Here is a 16765-nt window from a genome sequence, read left to right as displayed (position 1 = left end):
GGTCCCATGGGGGCACTGAACAGAGAGGAGGGGCCAGGAGTTCCAGCGGGGGACCCGAGAAAAGGAGGTTTGTAGCCATTCTGTGCAATTCCATTGCACAGAGCAGGTAAGTATAGACATGTTTTTTTTTTTAATTTTTACCTTTACAGTCATTTTAAAGGTACAAAATTTTCTATTGTCCTCCAAATACTTATATGAGCCCAATCTTGATCCAGCGTTGTGCCTGAGAGCAGTGGCCCTACTCTCTCTCTTCCTCCTCACTGGACTCAGTGAGAGCAGCGGGAGCCATTGGCTCTAGCTGCTGTCAATCAAATCCAGTAAAGTGGGAGCAGGGGGCTCTAGACACACACAGCCCAGCTCAGAATCGAGCCGGCACATGCGCCACCATAGGAAGCCCCTTCCTATGGTGGTACATGCAGAAGAGGAGGAGCCAGGAGTGCCTGCAGGGGACCTTAGAAGAGAAGGATGGGGGCTGCTCTGTGAAAAACTATTGCACAGAGCAGGTAAGTATGACATGTCTGTTATTTAAAAATATATATATTTTTGCAATCAGAAAGTATCTGGGAAGTTGAACAATATTTTTTTAATAGCAGCAGCATAGAATCTGGTGAACCTACAACCAGTACTTGAATTTAGTTTGAAAATAGGCACCAAAACTGAAATAATTGTTATAAATATTTGCCCATTAAGCATGCTTGACTTCAGCTTCAATATGAGCCCCTTATTGCTCACAAGCCTAAATGTATCAACTGTTACAGCATCACATACTAAAGGCAATGATTGCCCTACTGGTCATGCTTGAAAATTAGGTCAGTAGACCTAAGCTGTGTTACATCATAAATAAACTTAGCAACCCAAAGTCCTCCGGCGACCCTGCAACTGCTCATAAAGCTCTTTTGAAATAAGTGTATAAATTGGTAAGTTGTTAAGGTTTGTTAAAGAATAATTTCTTTGCTGACTGGTGTTGCTCTGTTACTTCCAAGTAGTGTCCGAACTTGCTATTATACAAACCCCTAATTATTTCTTTAGGCCCATTTCTATTATGGGCAGCCCCATAGGCCAATAGGAATGTACAGGGGGCAGGCAACCTTTAGCACTGTCAAGTGGTTTTGGTGGTGACTGGAGAGTTCACCTCTAGGCTTCTGCACTTTATACCTGAAGCATTTTTTTGAAGACACATTTTCTTCAAAGTGCACCTGTCCAGACCTGTCCCCCCTGTAAAAATCACCATACCTACCTAATCTCTAACAATCATGAGCCGGCAACTCGATAGCTTCTTCATTAGAAAACTTTATTATTGCACTACAGCAATAGCAAAATTCATAAGATGCTAACGCATTTCGGCCGAAGCCTTCCTCATTGCTATGAGAAAGGCTGGGAAAATTCCTTGGGAATACAGAGCAGGTCAAATCTCAGGAGAAGACCCTTCAGCCTACTGCAAGAGCATCTTCTCACAAGATTTCATCTGCTCTGTATTCCCCAGAATCTAGCCAGGACTGTGACATAACTTTTGACTATATTGCCATGGGCATATGAGGGGGCAAGGTAAGAATAATCTAGCTTTTTTCTTTTTTTTTTTACACTTACCGCCCTGGTGAAATTCTGCTACAATTACAAGAAGTTAATTGAAATCCTTCCTAGCAGAAAAATATTTTTATATTTTTATATGTAAGCAGGGCCCTTTTTAAGGCAGGGCAAAACCTGCATTGATATGTAAATAGCGGCGGCATTAATATGTAAATAGATACTATGTGAAAGAAGCAGTGCTGGCGACAAATAGACCAAATAAATATTATCGCTGCTGTAAAAAAGTACTAATACTTGAAAAATGAAAAACAAACGAATACAGCACTGATAAAATAAAAAATATATAGATCCACACCATAAATGAACTAAATATAAAGTGCTAAGTGCAATAATAACCAATAAATGTGAATGATGATGATGGTAGGTGCAATACACAAATCAGCTAATAATTACCAATATACTACATATCTAGTGCAGTTTACAAAAAATATTGATATATGCAATTGTTGCTATAAACACAAATACCATGAATGGTGAATAATGGTATATAGTGGGTGCAATACACAAATTAGCTGCCAATAGTTGCCAATATGCCATATAAGTGAAGTGCAAATTGCAAAAAATAGGCCGTTGGTACTACCCAATTACTAAAAAGGTGAGAGATAGATATATATTACCACAATAAGAATGATAAATGCTTTCAAATAATCCCAAATAAATACCACCAACTGGGCTAGCACAGTTGAAATAATAACAACTACTTGAAAATAGTCCCAAATAAATACCACCAGCTGGACTAGTACCCAAAGCTCTTTAACAGACAACCTTGCCGGACAGCAAACCATGACTCTTCAGCCTGTGCTGTCAGTCAATCCCCATAGGTGTTTACAAGGCGGTACCTCTGGCGTGGATATGAATGTGAAATGGCTGATGTTCAAATCGGAAAGGCCATAAGCTTGCAGATGTCAACCCAAAAGCAAAGAAAGAAGCAGTATGGTGAAATATTGCGGAGCTATAGGATCACTTGCGCATCAAGGCGCTACTCACAAAATCCTCGGTTGCAATCAGGCATGTCAGAAAACTTCCGCGATCGCCACTAGTAGCGTGCGTTCCACGGAGCCAGGAAGAAACGTCACTTGGTTAGGCACAAGCCGGATGTTTCGTCAACGCGTTTCGCCCCTCCCCAGGGCGTCATCAAAGTACTTGGGGAGGGGGGACGCCCTGGGGAGGGGCGAAACGCGTTGACGAAACATCCAGCTTACGCCTAACCAAGTGACGTTTCTTCCTGGCTCCGTGGAACGCACGCTACTAGCGGCGATCGCGGAAGTTTTCTGACATGCCTGATTGCAACCGAGGATTTTGTGAGTAGCGCCTTGATGCGCAAGTGATCCTATAGCTCCGCAATATTTCACCATACTGCTTCTTTCACCATACTGCTTCTTTACACTGACCCCCTTTACATTGGTGGTCAGTGTAAAACCCCCCTAACCTTGGTGGTTGGTGTAGAAGTGTCACCTTACATTCGTGGTCAGTACAAATCTCCTCGACAATGGTTGTCAGTGCAAATTTCCCCTTACATGGAGGTCATTGTATATTCCTTGTATATTCCGTAAATTCTCTTATTACATTGGTGTCAGTGTAGAAATTCCTCTTATCTATTGGTGGGTGGCGTAAAAGGCATTGCCACTGATCCCAGGAGTCCTAGGATTCCTAGGAGTTTTCTGTCTATTGATGGGTCACCTCCCCAGTCCATGGTGTGCAGGCAGTAGAGCTGCACAATTAATCGTTAAAAAAATTGTGATCTCGATTCACCCCCTTTGACGATCTCTCCTGCAGGTTTTGCAGATTCTTTCATATAAACAAGTGGAGAGACTTTATCTGCTCACTCAGCTGTCAAAAGAAAGATCCGGCAGTCTGATAAGTCTTTAACTTGAAACATTGTAACTAAGCTTCCTTCTTAGATCAAAGGGATAGAACTTCTGTGTAAATAAATAATCCAGACACTCTGCCCAGCGGTCTTTCAAATGCAATTTTTCGGGAAAAAATACACTTCCATGAATAAAAAAAACCCAAAAAAAACGAAACAGTAAAGTTAGCCCAATTTTTTTTGTTTTAATGTGAAAAATGATGTTACGCCGCGAGAATCATGAGAGAATCGTGATCTATCTTCTAAGCAAAAAAAAAATCATAATTGTAATTTTAGCCAGAATCGTGCAGCTCTAGCAGGCAGTGAGGAGATGATGTGCTGTGACCTTTAGCAATCAATCAGCGAGCAGTAATGCTGTGTGCTAACCTCTTGCAACCAATCATTGAGCGGTAAGGATATGCAGTAACCTCTAGGAACCAATCAGTGAGCAGTAATAATGTTCAGTAAACTCTAGCAACCAATCAACAAGCAGAAGTCACGTGCTGTAACCTCTAGAAAATAAACAGTGAGCCATAATGTGTGCTGTAACCTCTAGCAGCCAGTCAGTGAGCGGTAATGATACAATGTCACCTCTGGCAACCAATCGCAGCCTGATCTGATTCAGTAAACTGATTTTGAGTCTAGCTGCTATTTATTGTCAAAGCACGTGGAGAGCAAAATTGCATGGAAGAGGGGGTCCAAGAAAAGTTTTGCCCAGGGTCCAGTCAATATTAAAGACAGCCCTGTATGTAAGCAAGGGTAGTTTTTTTTTCTCCTGAGCTGGTCATACCTGTTCAACCTCTAGGTTACCCCTGGGAAGTGAGAAAAAAAAATGTCCCCAACAGGGATACACACACTAATAAAAACTCAAGACAGCTTTCAAACCCTCCTCTGCTCTAGCCCCCCCCTCACTAGAAAAAAATAGTATTTGAAGATCCACTACAATTCCAATTTACATGTTAGATGAAAGTCACATACAGTATAAGCACCAGAATTTATCTGACCTTGCAACATCTTCTTGTCATCCTCGGTACAGTAGGGTTCAGAAGGGTACAGTAAAAAACAGCACAAGGAGTCAATCAGTGCATGAGTTGACAAGCACTGACAACCTCTCCTGAAACATTTAACTTGACAGATAGTAACTGACGTTTAAAACGCTCATTTTGACACGTTTACATGCCGCGGTTAGCCGCGTTTGCGTTTAGAAGCATTTTTTTCAAGATGGTCAAGAATTAAAAATGCCTGTAAACGAAACACGGCTAAATGCGAGTTACCTTGTTTACATGCGTTTACAAGCTGTTACAGGCATTTGGCGTATCAAATGCCTCTGAACATCTGTCCTGAAAGCATTTTTTTGCTTTCCAAAAAATACTTCTAAACTCAACTGCCTAGAAACTACTATAAATGATCCTGTGTACATGTATTGATAAGATAACATAGAGGAGAGTTCAGGGGCAGCTGAAAAAAACGCCCAACTGCTCCTAAACGTCTGTTTACCAGCAGCAGTGTACATGAAGCCTTAAACTCTGTTCCCATTTAAAAAATGTTGCTACATAGTACTATCTGGTTTTTGTACATTTACTTCAAACCAGTGGCTGAATTTTCATGGTCACAAGACCCGGTATCTCCCCCTGCACCTCTGGCTGTCCGTTTAGAATGCAGTGGGGGGGTGGGAGGCGTCGATCGGCAGCTCTATGGTGTTCGTGGGCGGCGGGATCTCCCTGGGGCTAGTAGTTCTTTTCTCTAGTGTATACAGTGGAGGGGTGGCTCTGACCCGGGCATGTATCAGTTTCACTCTTCAATGTACAAGTGATTCGCTTTACTTGTACACTCTTGCTGATACATGCCCAGGTCAGAGGCCCCTCTCCACTGTATACACTAGGAAAGAGAACTACAAGCCCCAGGGAGATCCCGTCGCCCGTAGACACCATAGAACTACCGATCGCCACCTCCCACCTCCCCCGAGGTGGTGGGTACAGAGATGTGCTGGGGGCTGGAGGTGCACAGACAGCAGAGACCAGCCAGGTACAGGGGAACCTCTGGAAGGGGAGGGCTGTCTGGGGACCCCGATGTAAGGGGGCGCTTTCTGGGGACACTGATGTAAGGGGGGGCTTTCTGGGGACACTGATGTAAGGGGGGGCTTTCTGGGGACACTGATGTAAGGGTGGGGCTTTCTGGGGACACTGATGTAAGGGTGGGGCTTTCTGGGGACACTGATGTAAGGGGGGGCTTTCTGGGGACACTGATGTAAGGGGGGGCTCTCTTGGGACACTGATGTAAGGGTGGCTTTCTGGGGACACTGATGTAAGTAGGGATCTCTGGGGACCCTGATGTAAGGGGAGGCTCTCTGGAGATCCTGATGTAAGGGGGGCTCTCTGGGGACACTGATGTAAGGGGGGGGCTCTCTGGGGACACTGATGTAAAGGGAGGCTCTCTAGGGACACTGATGTAAGGGGGGCTCTCTGGGGACACTGATGTAAGGGGGGGCTCTCTGGGGACACTGATGTAAGGAAGGGGCTCTCTGGGATCCCTGATGTAAAGGTGAGACTCTCTTGGGACCCTGATTTAAGGGGGGGCTCTCTGGGGACCCTGATGTAAAGTGGAGGCTCTCTGGGGAAACTGACGTAAGGGGGGCTCTCTGGGGACCCTGATGTAAGTGGGAGGCTCTCTGGGGACCCTGATGTAAGGGGAGGCTCTCTGGGGACCCTGATGTAAGGAGGGGTTCTCTGGGGACCCTGATGTAAGGAAGGGGCTCTCTGGGGACCCTAATGTAAGTAGGGAGGCTGTCTGGGGACCCTGATGTAAGGGGAGGCTCTCTGGGGACCCTGATGTAAGTAGGGAGGCTCTCTGGGGACCCTGATGTAAGGGGAGGCTCTCTTGGGACCCTGATGTAAGGGGAGGCTCTCTGGGGACCCTGATGTAAGGGGAGGCTCTCTGGGGACCCTGATGTAAGGAGGGGCTCTCTGGGGACCCTGATGTAAGGAGGGGCTCTCTGGGGACCCTGATGTAAGGAGGGGCTCTCTGGGGACCCTGATGTAAGGAAGGGGCTCTCTGGGGACCCTAATGTAAAGGGGGGGCCCTCTGGGGACCCTGATGTAAGGGGGCTCTCTGGGGACCCTGATGTAAGGGGGGGGCTCTCTGGGGACCCTGATGTAAGTAGGGGCTCTCTGGGGATCCTGATGTAATGAGGGGGGATCTGGGAACCCTAATGTAAGTAGGTAGGCTCTCTGGGGACCCTGATGTAAGGGGAGGCTCTCTGGGGACCCTGATGTAAGTGGAGGCTCTCTGGGGACCCTAATGTAAGGAGGGGGCTCTCTGGAGACCCTGATGTAAAGTGGGGGACTCTCTGGGGACCCTGATGTAAGGGGTAGGGTTCTCTGGGGACCCTAATGTAAGGGGGGTCTCTCTGGGGGCACCGGTTGTAAGGGTGAGCTCTCTGGGGGACCCTGATGTAAGGGGGGTTCTGTGGGGACCCTGATATAAGGAGGGGCTCTCTGGGAACCTTGATGTAAGGGGGCTCTCTGGGGACCCTGATGTAATGAGGGGGGCTCTGAGGACCCCAATGTAAGTAGGGAGGCTCTCTGGGGACCCTGATGTACGGAGGGGCTCTCTGGGGACCCTGATGTAATGAAGGGAGCTCTGGGGACCCTAATGTAAGTGGGGGCTCTCTGGGGACACTGATGTAAGGGGGGGCTCTCTGGGGACACTGATGTAAGGAAGGGGCTCTCTGGGATCCCTGATGTAAAGGTGAGACTCTCTTGGGACCCTGATTTAAGGGGGGGCTCTCTGGGGACCCTGATGTAAAGTGGAGGCTCTCTGGGGAAACTGACGTAAGGGGGGCTCTCTGGGGACCCTGATGTAAGTGGGAGGCTCTCTGGGGACCCTGATGTAAGGGGAGGCTCTCTGGGGACCCTGATGTAAGGAGGGGTTCTCTGGGGACCCTGATGTAAGGAAGGGGCTCTCTGGGGACCCTAATGTAAAGGGGGGGCCCTCTGGGGACCCTGATGTAAGGGGGCTCTCTGGGGACCCTGATGTAAGGGGGGGGCTCTCTGGGGACCCTGATGTAAGTAGGGGCTCTCTGGGGATCCTGATGTAATGAGGGGGGATCTGGGAACCCTAATGTAAGTAGGTAGGCTCTCTGGGGACCCTGATGTAAGGGGAGGCTCTCTGGGGACCCTGATGTAAGTGGAGGCTCTCTGGGGACCCTAATGTAAGGAGGGGGCTCTCTGGAGACCCTGATGTAAAGTGGGGGACTCTCTGGGGACCCTGATGTAAGGGGTAGGGTTCTCTGGGGACCCTAATGTAAGGGGGGTCTCTCTGGGGGCACCGGTTGTAAGGGTGAGCTCTCTGGGGGACCCTGATGTAAGGGGGGTTCTGTGGGGACCCTGATATAAGGAGGGGCTCTCTGGGAACCTTGATGTAAGGGGGCTCTCTGGGGACCCTGATGTAATGAGGGGGGCTCTGAGGACCCCAATGTAAGTAGGGAGGCTCTCTGGGGACCCTGATGTACGGAGGGGCTCTCTGGGGACCCTGATGTAATGAAGGGAGCTCTGGGGACCCTAATGTAAGTGGGGGCTCTCTGGGGACACTGATGTAAGGGGGGGCTCTCTGGGGACACTGATGTAAGGAAGGGGCTCTCTGGGATCCCTGATGTAAAGGTGAGACTCTCTTGGGACCCTGATTTAAGGGGGGGCTCTCTGGGGACCCTGATGTAAAGTGGAGGCTCTCTGGGGAAACTGACGTAAGGGGGGCTCTCTGGGGACCCTGATGTAAGTGGGAGGCTCTCTGGGGACCCTGATGTAAGGGGAGGCTCTCTGGGGACCCTGATGTAAGGAGGGGTTCTCTGGGGACCCTGATGTAAGGAAGGGGCTCTCTGGGGACCCTAATGTAAAGGGGGGGCCCTCTGGGGACCCTGATGTAAGGGGGGGGCTCTCTGGGGACCCTGATGTAAGTAGGGGCTCTCTGGGGATCCTGATGTAATGAGGGGGGATCTGGGAACCCTAATGTAAGTAGGTAGGCTCTCTGGGGACCCTGATGTAAGGGGAGGCTCTCTGGGGACCCTGATGTAAGTGGAGGCTCTCTGGGGACCCTAATGTAAGGAGGGGGCTCTCTGGAGACCCTGATGTAAAGTGGGGGACTCTCTGGGGACCCTGATGTAAGGGGTAGGGTTCTCTGGGGACCCTAATGTAAGGGGGGTCTCTCTGGGGGCACCGGTTGTAAGGGTGAGCTCTCTGGGGGACCCTGATGTAAGGGGGGTTCTGTGGGGACCCTGATATAAGGAGGGGCTCTCTGGGAACCTTGATGTAAGGGGGCTCTCTGGGGACCCTGATGTAATGAGGGGGGCTCTGAGGACCCCAATGTAAGTAGGGAGGCTCTCTGGGGACCCTGATGTACGGAGGGGCTCTCTGGGGACCCTGATGTAATGAAGGGAGCTCTGGGGACCCTAATGTAAGTGGGGGCTCTCTGGGGACACTGATGTAAGGGGGGGCTCTCTGGGGACACTGATGTAAGGAAGGGGCTCTCTGGGATCCCTGATGTAAAGGTGAGACTCTCTTGGGACCCTGATTTAAGGGGGGGCTCTCTGGGGACCCTGATGTAAAGTGGAGGCTCTCTGGGGAAACTGACGTAAGGGGGGCTCTCTGGGGACCCTGATGTAAGTGGGAGGCTCTCTGGGGACCCTGATGTAAGGGGAGGCTCTCTGGGGACCCTGATGTAAGGAGGGGTTCTCTGGGGACCCTGATGTAAGGAAGGGGCTCTCTGGGGACCCTGATGTAATGAAGGGAGCTCTGGGGACCCTAATGTAAGGGGGGCTCTCTGGGGACACTGATGTAAGGGGGGGCTCTCTGGGGACACTGATGTAAGGAAGGGGCTCTCTGGGATCCCTGATGTAAAGGTGAGACTCTCTTGGGACCCTGATTTAAGGGGGGGCTCTCTGGGGACCCTGATGTAAAGTGGAGGCTCTCTGGGGAAACTGACGTAAGGGGGGCTCTCTGGGGACCCTGATGTAAGTGGGAGGCTCTCTGGGGACCCTGATGTAAGGGGAGGCTCTCTGGGGACCCTGATGTAAGGAGGGGTTCTCTGGGGACCCTGATGTAAGGAAGGGGCTCTCTGGGGACCCTAATGTAAGTAGGAAGGCTGTCTGGGGACCCTGATGTAAGGGGAGGCTCTCTGGGGACCCTGATGTAAGTAGGGAGGCTCTCTGGGGACCCTGATGTAAGGGGAGGCTCTCTTGGGACCCTGATGTAAGGGGAGGCTCTCTGGGGACCCTGATGTAAGGAGGGGCTCTCTGGGGACCCTGATGTAAGGAGGGGCTCTCTGGGGACCCTGATGTAAGGAGGGGCTCTTTGGAGACCCTGATGTAAGGAAGGGGCTCTCTGGGGACCCTAATGTAAAGGGGGGGCCCTCTGGGGACCCTGATGTAAGGGGGCTCTCTGGGGACCCTGATGTAAGGGGGGGGCTCTCTGGGGACCCTGATGTAAGTAGGGGCTCTCTGGGGATCCTGATGTAATGAGGGGGGATCTGGGAACCCTAATGTAAGTAGGTAGGCTCTCTGGGGACCCTGATGTAAGGGGAGGCTCTCTGGGGACCCTGATGTAAGTGGAGGCTCTCTGGGGACCCTAATGTAAGGAGGGGGCTCTCTGGAGACCCTGATGTAAAGTGGGGGACTCTCTGGGGACCCTGATGTAAGGGGTAGGGTTCTCTGGGGACCCTAATGTAAGGGGGGTCTCTCTGGGGGCACCGGTTGTAAGGGTGAGCTCTCTGGGGGACCCTGATGTAAGGGGGGTTCTGTGGGGACCCTGATATAAGGAGGGGCTCTCTGGGAACCTTGATGTAAGGGGGCTCTCTGGGGACCCTGATGTAATGAGGGGGGCTCTGAGGACCCCAATGTAAGTAGGGAGGCTCTCTGGGGACCCTGATGTACGGAGGGGCTCTCTGGGGACCCTGATGTAATGAAGGGAGCTCTGGGGACCCTAATGTAAGTAGGGATGCTCTCTTGGGACCCTGATGTAAGGGGAGGCTCTCTGGGGACCCTGGTGTAAGTGGGGGATCCGCACTTAGATATGTAACGATAATATATATATATATATATATATATATATATATATATATATATATATATATATATATATATATATATATATATATATTTGCTGCTATGGGCTCTAGCCCGAGATCTTTTGTAGACCCAGCAACGCCACTAGTGGGGGCCCTGCATGGTTTCTTGCACCGAAGATTCTAGTTACGCCTCTGCTACAAACACCTTGGATTCAGGTATAAGGGCCCATTTAAACTTTTGTGTTACTGTAATGCACAGCAATACACGTTACGTGCTTTGCTGTGTTGCAGCACTATTAGGTTTGAATGGCACCCCAACTCATTAAAAAAAGGCACATGCATTCCAGTGGGCCATAATGCACCAAAATGTGTTGTGGTGCATTAACAAAGTTTATGCAAACCCATTATATTTGTTTAAATTCATTCAAATGTAAGTAAGCTCCTAATGTTTTCAAGTCTAACATTTCCTAATAAACTGTCCTAATGTATTTTGAGTTATGTGCATTTCTACTATATAGTTCCTACTGAATAAGACAATTATCCTCTGGCTAACAAGTAGCACCTACTTGCTGCACACCACAGGAAACCCCACCATGCACCTGTATACCATTATTCTACACAGTATTAGAGAAGCCTATTTATTTTAATGGGCTGTCCTATCTTCAAAAAATGCTGCAAAGTAGCTCATGCACCTTCTGAAGCTTCGACCTTTGCACGTTTTTTAACTGTGTGATTTTCTCACATTTGTCACATGTTTTTTGTGCCAGAAATCTGAGCTTCTGTTACCGCGTTCAGGGTGCCATTATCCATGAATGGCACCACAAGTGTGACACATTTGCCTCCCCTTACATCAGGGTCCCCAGAGAGCATCCCAGTTATATTATCGTTACATATCTAAGTGCGGATCCCCCACTTACATCAGGGTCCCCAGAGAGCATCCCTACTTACATTAGGGTCCCCAGAGCTCCCTTCATTACATCAGGGTCCCCAGAACGCTATACTGTAAATGCCGTAAATACATCAGGGTCCCCAAAACACTATACTGTAAACGCCGTTAGTGGTCTATTGAGATCAGGGTCATCAGATCAGGATACATCAGGGTCCCCAGAGAGCCTCCCCTTACATCAGGGTCCCCAGAGAGCATCCCTATTTACATTAGGGTCCCCAGAGCTCCCTTCATTACATCAGGGTCCCCAAAACGCTATACTGTAAATGCCATAAATACATCAGGGTCCCCAAAACGCTATACTGTAAATGCCGTTAGTGGTCTATTGAGACTCTATGTGAATTATTTTTACATAAAGTTATCACGATGGAGAAAGTTATTACAATCTAAATGTACAATTTCCTTTAGATATACTCACAACTAAGCAGCACAAGAGCCTACCTAAATAATCTATCCATATTTATCACACTAGAGCTCTGCTGGTAAATCTAAAGGATATTGTATGTCAGTGGCGTAACTAGAAGCTAAAGTGGCCCCGATGCAAGAAACCATGAAGGGCCGCCCTCCCTCTGAGCCCCGTGGTGGAACGCCAGGCCCGCGTTGTAAGTGCAACCTTTGTGACATTGGTAGTTCCACCACTGGTGTTAGTAGTTTTTTTTATTTTCATTTTATTGTTTACTTTTTTTTTTTTACAATGTTATTTAAAAAAAAAAAAAAAAAAATTTTTTGCAGGAGCCCCGTCGGGGGGCTTTTGTAAAATATCAGGGCTTTAAACAGACCTCTGATGTTCCACCTTTGAGACAGAGAAAGAAGATTGAGGACACAGCCCTTAATCTCCTTTTCTGCAGCCTCAGCTGCACACAATGAATGGACAGGAATAGCTCTGTACAGAGCTTCCTATTCATTCACAAACTGAAGCATAGTAAACACAGATTGCCAAGCCTCAGTTATGAATAAACAGAGTCAATGATTGGTTTGAATCACAGACTATTCATTAAGACAAGGAAGGGGCCAGTAAATAACACATTTACCGGTCCCTTCCCCGCTCTCCATCCAGACAGCATCCACCGCAGCAGCCGGTGGGAGAGGGGAGGGGGGAAGCCAACAGAGCTGCGGAGGACAAGGGCGGGCAGCAGAAAGAACCTGGCTAGAAGGAGTGGCGGGGTGGCTGCATACAGATGAACCAATCTTGTACGCTGAATGGCCGCTTCTCCTCCACTCCCTCCCACAGGCATTTAGTGGCGGCAGCAGGAAAATGAAGAGATCAGTTCCTCTGTATGCAGCTGCCCCGCCGCTCCTCCTATCCAGGTGTATAGGGGGCCGCATTGGCCCCCTGAAGCGTTAGGCCAGGTCACAATTGCGACCCCTGTAGGTACGCCCCTGTTGTATGTTCAGATTGTTACATGTGTGGCCAGATTTAAAGTGGAACTCTGAGCAAACAGCAAAATACAGACACCAATGAGGTAACACACTTTATAAATATTCTTTTTGTTTTTTTGCTTTGGGACTCTGCTGGTAAACTTTATCCGTTCTAATGAATGGAAAATGTATGCCTGGAGGAGAAGGAAACCTATCATGTGACAGCGCACACCACCAATCTATGGAACGCTCTGCTGCATTAGGCAAAGAACTTACCCCAGGACATCGGAGGCTCCACAATATGCACTTAAAGTGAAATGTCAGCACGGTGTGGAATATTTCCAGCAATTTCTTGTGGTGTGTGGAGAAGGGAAATCACACTGGATTATAAATAGCTCCCTTAAGGCCCATTTACACTTCTGCGTTACCGCAACACGCATTTTATGTGTATGGTAGTGAGTTAGAAAGATGGGTCATGTCCGATTTTTAGTATATATGGGTGAATTGGCAGCCCATACATTTTAATGCTCTCCTTTAATACAACATACATTAATGCAGAACATTAACAGTGGTTAGCACTGTCTGATGACTTGTATTGTTGGGGTTCATGGTACCCCCAAAGGCACTTTTGTACGATTTCCCCTTTGTATGGATTTCCTCCAGGTGAAATTGTTTCCTACCTCAATTCAAAAATGTTCTATTAGATTTACCAGCTCCTATACAAAATGGCCTTTCTACATGACTATGTTACGAAAGTTAGAGTGTAAGCTTCTATGGAGCTAGCACTAACGTTTCTATGTACGTATATAGAGCAGTGCTACAAAACTAAACATAAATAAAGGAAAATAACACACCTTTGCTACAGTTATGTACTCTGAAATACATGCATACTTTAGATAGAGTGGTGCAAGATAGTATAATACATATAAAAATATATAAACATGATCATGCCCCAGGACAGTCTGTAATCTGGGTCCCATATAGATGCAGTGCTAGTGTAGAGCACAGCCAACAAATGCTCTGGTCTCCTCTCCCCATCCTTCATTCTCAGGCAGGTTTTGCTGCTTTGCAGATCTCCTCAAGGGGAAAGATTTCGCAATACGACACTTAAAGCTGTACTACGATTCCCTCCACCAGTAAGACCAGCAGGGGAGCTGACCGTAACTCTTAACTGTAATTATCTTCTGAAATAAACCAGCGCAGAATACCGCTGCTTTACAAGCTGGAAAGAAGCAATGTAATCACGGTGATATTAATCCATGTGGAAAATCGGTAGCCCTGGTTTACAGCTGTGTGCTGACCCATGCATGGAACGCTGCAATGCTTACCAGTGTAAGTTTTCTCCTTTATGGAATGTCCAGACTATTCACAAAGCTTTAACACAGGATAAGGATCTTTATTTTAGCCATGTGACTATTTTTTAAATATGATTGGACTCAGCTGAAAATAACTGTCACTTTTTTTTGAGAATAAAAATCCTTCTTCTGGAGTGTTAAGTTTGTAAAGTGAGTCTTAGACAGAAATGATATCATAGGGACATGTTGCATTGGGGACAATAACCTTTGGTAGTCACATGTCCAGAACACACTGCGGGATCTCAGGGCTCTCCTCTGTGTCCCACTTAAGAAAATTATCACTATATAGCAATATCCTGCTATGACACAGAATCACCCTCCTCCCCCTCCTCCTCCTTCTCCTGGGCAAACTCTGAACTCAACTGAATATTGATCACCCCAAAATCTGCAAGATGAACACTATAATGCAGAGGACAACCCCCAGTGGGTACGCAGCAATGAGGGATAGGCTTCTAACAAGAAGATTGAACAATATAACCAACGTACTTCTTTAAAAGAGTTACATGTAAAAATTGCATATCAATAAAATTATAAAAATGTGCAGTATATATAAATACAAATTAAAAACTATAACAGCAAGGCTAAAAAGAATGCACACGAACAAAGCTTGAAAAGTATTTTTTAGAATGTATTTTTTAAGCTATAACTACAACTAACACAATGAAACAAACTACAGTTTATAGAGCAGTGACAGCTAGTAAAAGTTATGCCGCGTACACACGGTCGGACTTTTCGTCTACAAAAGTCCAACGGACGCTGACGGACTAAAGCTGGCTGGTAATCCGATCGTGTGTGGGCTTCTCCGGACTTTCAACTGACTTTTTTAGCCTCAAATCCGACGGACTTTAGATTTGAAACATGCTTCAAATCTTTACGTCGTAAGTACGACGGACCCCGAAATCCGCTCGTCTGTGTGCTAGTCCGACGGACAAAAACCCATGCTAGGGCAGCTATTGGCTACTGGCTATGAACTTCCTTATTTTAGTCCGGTGTACGTCATCACGTACGAATCCGTCGGACTTTTGTGTGGTCGTGTGTAGGCAAGTCCGTTCGTAAGAAAGTCTGCCGCAAGTCCGCCGAAGGTACGTCGGAAGTATGTCGGACAGGCTGTCGGACTTTTGTAGACGAAAAGTCCGACCGTGTGTACGCGGCATTAGTTTAAAAAAAAAATCTAAATAGTAAACAAAGTGTGGGGTAGGTGAGGCTCTAACATGTCGCTAGTATGTATCATAAACTTGATAAACCCCAAATAAATGCTAGTCTGTGCCAAATTAATAAACACTTTTTATGTTGGATTAAACAAAATCAGTTGTCTATATGAACTACATACAATCTAGAAATATTGAAATCCAGTAAATAAAAAATATTGTAAATAAAATGTACAAACATTGAAATAAATAAAAATAAATATATTGTAAAATAAAATGCAGAAATAGTGAAATAGGATAGTTTGGCAAAAAAAAAATATAATACAAATTATTTACACAAAATATGGAAATTTTGGCAAAAATAAATTATAATACAAATGATTTACACAAATGCATATTTTATATATATATATATATATACACACACACACACATACTGTATATACATGTTACCAGGTGTGTCCCCAAAATAAACAAAATACAAGTGCTTACAAGGAAAGGGGCCGCAACTTTAGAATAAACCAGCAACTTATGGAAATAATTTGTATTATAATTTATTCTTGTTATAATATCTATAATTCATTTTTAATATTTTATTTTTTAGGTTTATTTCAATATATATCATCCACAGAATTCCAGGTGCTCTATGTTGATCTGCAGGGACTTATTCTCTATCGGTGCCCCAGCCAATCAGAAAAGAGCTTCCAGCAGAAGGCTGATTGCAGTCATTGTGGATGGTTGCTCAGTATTGGTCACACTGCATTCAGCTCTGACATCCAATCCATAGACTGTGCACTTACCTGCCTGGTATTGAAGTGAGTCTGGCAGCAGAGGGTTGTAGAGTTATGAAGGATGTATAGACGGGAGGTGCAGCTTCACTTACCTGAGCTGGGATCTGTCGGTCCGCTGTGCTGTCTGCAGTGTCTGTGCCGGCTGATCCTTCCATACTGCATTACGGACTGGAGCTGCGGTTGTCTTCTCCCTATGACTCTGCAATACCGCACGTCTGCCAGGACACTTAGCACTGCATTGCTGGCGGCTCGGGGTAGCGGAGTGTGTGCAGCTCAGGGTCGTGCAGTGTGTGCAGCTCAGGGTCGTGCAGTGTGTGCAGCTCAGGGTAGAGTATTGTATGCAGGCTTTGGGTAGGGTAATGTGTGCAGGCTGAGTAATGATAGCACTGCTCCACTGTGGACAGCACTCTGGGACAAGTTAGAACATGTTAAAAACTTATGTGATGTCAGTGCTGCACTATGAATAAGTTCTTCCTGTATGTCCATTTATATGAATGGTAGAGGCCACTGTCCCTGAAGAGGTGCAAATTAAGAAGCATTGCTCCTAAAGCCTCGTACACACGATCAGATTTTCAGATGACCGTTCGTCTGTTTTCTGTTGCATGCTAGTCTCATGTTGAAAGTGAAGAGGTTACTCCCCATACGAAAATTCTTGTACGACAGAATTCAACTTCCGA

The 16765-nt window shown here is 47.0% G+C and overlaps 1 long non-coding RNA gene across 1 annotated transcript in view; it reads right to left on the bottom strand.

Moving 5' to 3' along the window:
* Positions 1 to 16451, bottom strand: part of LOC141111059 (uncharacterized) — a 128969-nt gene extending 112518 nt beyond the window's left edge. Inside the window, exon 1 of the long non-coding RNA XR_012236370.1 lies at positions 16181 to 16451. This is a non-coding gene — a long non-coding RNA (uncharacterized lncRNA). The remainder of the gene's footprint in view (positions 1 to 16180) is intronic.
* Positions 16452 to 16765: the final 314 nt, after the last annotated feature.

This window comes from Aquarana catesbeiana, linkage group LG10 (assembly GCF_042186555.1).
Source record: "Aquarana catesbeiana isolate 2022-GZ linkage group LG10, ASM4218655v1, whole genome shotgun sequence".
Taxonomy (NCBI): Eukaryota; Metazoa; Chordata; class Amphibia; order Anura; family Ranidae; genus Aquarana; species Aquarana catesbeiana.
This window is presented reverse-complemented; position numbering and strand designations above follow the sequence as displayed.